Consider the following 4,226-nt stretch of genomic DNA (forward strand, 5'->3'; position numbering starts at 1 on the left):
AAAAAAAAAAAAAAAAAAAACAAAAAAAAACAAAAAAAACCTATCTACATCTACAATCATTTGTATTAACACATGTTTTTTTTTTTTAAATGTACATTACAACTCATAATTTTTAGCATTTATGAGTTTTTAATTTGTGCCTTAACACACTCGTTAATAGGACCCTTAAAAGTTTAACATTCATTTATCTAATTTGCTTTTGAATTCCACGAGTTCAACTTTAAAATAAAAATTATATGTTTAAGCTTTATTATTATTATTTTATATTTGATTTTATAATGGGCAAATGGGTATTTGAACCCTAATTCTCTTAACAAATGATCACAAGCCATTGATTTATAAGACTCTTGACCTTAATTCATTTTCTTGTTGGCAAAATCAAGTTGGAGCCGTAAATAAGTAGAGTTTTATTGAGCATTGAATATTCAAGCTCAATACGTTTAAGCTCAACAGGAGCTCAAACCAAAACAATAACCAATGTTGGAGTTAGAAAATTTTCTCAAGGGGGGCAAAGCCAAATGTATCATTGCATTCCGGTATCTTTAACTCTCTCATTTTGGAAAACAACAAAAATATTTTGCTAAAAAGATTTACTTATATATTTTTATAAACTTATGCTTTAAATGCTCCTAAAATTAATGACTTATATATGACAAAAGAGTCAATATTAAAAGAAAAAATAAAGGAGACAATAATAAATTAAAAAGTATTTATACTTATTTTTTTTATAATGAAGGGGGATCAATACCTAAAATTTACTCAATATTTTAAATTCTTTAAAATTAAATAGAGGGAGGGCTTTTTTTAGAAAATCAAGGGGGAACCTTGCAGCCCCCCTACCCATGACTACAACCAGTGTTTGAACTCTTTCAAAATATTGAATTCAGTTTGGCTTGGCTTGATTTATTGGTCAAGTTGAGCTTAGACCCAATATCAAGCTAAAACTCGAGTTCAAGATTCGACAAAGTACATTATCAAACTCACATTAAGCATATTATCAAACTCATTTGGTGTGGACAAGTGATCTAACTCCCAATTTATTAAAAACTTAGTAAGATATAAGTTTATTTTTTAAGTCTATATTGTTCAGGCTTAACTTTTCTTTTCTTTTTTTAATCAAGCTCTATTGTTCACAATCTTGCTCGTGAACAATTTTTTTTTTTTTTTTAAACTTGGACCTGACTGATTAAAAGAGTTTAAAATTAAGGCTCAAGCTTGCCTTCTTAATAAACAAATAAACATGAATGAGCTTGTTATCAAACCAAACTTGAACTATTTATGAACGGCTTAATTCATTTACAACATTAGCTCAAGCTACTTGATTAATTTATTCTTCTTTTATATATAGTAAACACCACAACGGAAATTTTTTAACCCTTCATAAATTTACACTAATAATTAATAATAAAATTATAGGCTAAAATACTACTTTGGTCCTTACATTTTGGGGTCACAGTCAATTTGGTCTCTACATTTTAGTAGCAGTCAATTTGATCCTTATTATTTTCAACTTGCAGTCAATTTACCCTTCGTTTGGGAGTTCATAAGGAAATGGAATGGAATGGAATGGAATGAGATGTATTTAAGTAAGGGAAAAGAATGGAATGGAATTAAGTAATCTTGATTGGATGTTTCAAAATAAAGGAATGGAAATGAATGAAAATGAATAGAATATAAGTAATCCTGTTTGGGAGTAACATGGAGGGAATAGAATGGAATCATTTTATGACAATATTACTATTAGACCCCTATTTTAAAATAAAGGATTGAATATATAGGGGTATTTTGGGAGTTTTAGTAAAAAAATTATTAAATCTAATTCCATTTCCTCTCATTCCTCCCAATTTCGGGAAGGAATGAAAATTTGAGGTTTTAAGGGAATAGAGAGGAATGAGTGTTCCCTCCTACCCATTCTATTTCCTCTCACTTAAACTCCCAAACAAGGGAATTAACTTTCCATTCCCTCCATTAAAATTTTCAAACAAGAGAATGGAAGAATATTCTAAAATTATTCTTTTTATTCCTTTTCATTCTATTCCATCCTTCTAAGCGAAGCCTTAGTCAATAACATTAACTCACTAACGAAAAATGCCTACATGGCAAACAATTTGCATTGTTGGCGCACACGTGACTAATATAATAATAAAAAAACATTTAATTGCTAATAAAAAAGCCACATCAACAAATTTTAAATTTTAAAAAAAAAATGCACCTCAGAAAATAAAAAGTTTGAAATGATGAATTTAAAATAAAATAAAATAAAATAAAACAAAAAACCCAACTTTTCTTGAATGTTCTTGGCAACCAAGCACTGCAATTTAGAAAAACACAAAACCCAGTAACCACCATAACCACAACCACTACCGTCACTTCCATTACCACTCTCCACCAACACCTGCTATCCAAACACTACCAAGTACAGATCCATATTATGCGATGAAATACCACAAAGAAATTTCTCAAACATTACCAAACACATTAAAAAAAAATCACCAACTAGCTTTCACAAAAGCATATCCTAAGCAATGTGTGTGAGCTTTAAAGTTTAAATTTGAAACACAAGCTCACTCTATAGGAAGTAGGAACAAGGCAATGGGTTTGAAACACATACCCACACCTAAGAACTTAAAAGTTTGAAACACAAACCCACTCTCTTTCTCTGTCAAAGTATTTTAAGAAAATCTAAAGGCTTATCAAATTAGGTTCAGTGGAGTTATGTTTTAACAAGACACAGACCTCTCTCTCTCTCTCTCTCTCTCTCTACCCCCCCCCCCCCCCCCAAAAAAAAAAAAAAAACCAACCGCAGTAAATATAATTCAAATGATATTTTGTGTGCGTTTGCGTGCAAATGATTTAGCGTTTGCATTTTTGTTTTTGGCTAGGTCCCACGGCATTGTTCACGACCCAGCCAAAAACACAAAAACGCGCATACCCATACATTTTTGGGTCCCACGGCACTATTCACACCTTTAAAAATTATTTTGCTATAGTGTTTTTAGTAATAAGTTTTCAATTTTCAGCAAATAAACGGTATCTAAACAGACTCTTCAACTTCAAACATATTGGTTTCCTTAAATAATATTACCAAAATATTGTTATCATTAATTAAAAAAAAAAAAGAAGTAATATTTAAAAGATAATCAAAGGTAGTTGAACTTTCATGGTTTATAAAGACTAAGTACCTAGAAAGAGAAACATGAAGTGCTACACAACAAAAAATCTCCACAATTTTTATATAGGAAGTCCATATGTATCAATACAGAATTGTCAAATGGATGTATTCATTGTGAGTAAGAATCTATGAAGATTTTATGGATGACTTATATTCTATCAAAATTCTCTAGGAGGGAGAAGATAAGTTAGTGTAGTTCCCCTTCAAAGAGTCAAGGGTTTCAAGTCAAGAGTTTTACAAGGCAAAGAGATCAAGGTTGATAATTCTTTTACATGGAGAAGTATATGGAGAGTCTTGAGTGCTACCAAGAGTAACTTTTTTATTTGGCTAGTCACTTTGGGGAAATTTACCAAAAGATAATTTAAGAAAATGACTATAATAAATACAGGACTGATGTCACATGTTAAGTCAAACAGGGAGTCAGTGGATCATCTTTTTCTACATTGTATAATTGCTTGGGAATTGTGGACTCTTGTATTTTGTTTATTTGGAGAGAGTTTGGTTATGCTGAGATCAGTGATTAAGCTATTGGCACGTTGGAAGGAGCATTTTGGCAAGTGGGGTATCCTTTTTTTCTTTTTTTGATAAGTAACGGAAAATATATATTAAAGAACACAGCCCTGTACATAGGAAATGTACTAGACAGGCAAAAACATCAAGAAACCAAATTACAATGATCAAACAAAACAGGAAGAGAAAAACAAGTAAAAGATGGTAAAGCTAAACACCATTCGAGAAGAGAAAAAAAGAAAAAGACTTCAACTCAAGAAAGGACCGTTCGTGACCCTCAAAGCTTCTAGCATTCCATTCCCGCCAGATACACCACATCAAACAGTGCGGCACCATCCTCCATATAACTAACTTACAATGACGACTGAAGTTACATGACCAACAATCCAACAAGTCCACTACCCTTTGCAGCATCACCCAACAAATACCAAACAAGCAAAAGACCATACTCCACATATCATAAGCCAAAGGACAGTGAAGAAGGAGATGATCTACAGATTCCCCACACCTTTTGCACATAAAACACCACTCAAGGACAACAAAG

Source organism: Quercus suber, unplaced genomic scaffold (genome assembly GCF_002906115.3).
Source record: "Quercus suber isolate HL8 unplaced genomic scaffold, Cork oak 2.0 scaffold_7, whole genome shotgun sequence".
Classification (NCBI taxonomy): Eukaryota; Viridiplantae; Streptophyta; class Magnoliopsida; order Fagales; family Fagaceae; genus Quercus; species Quercus suber.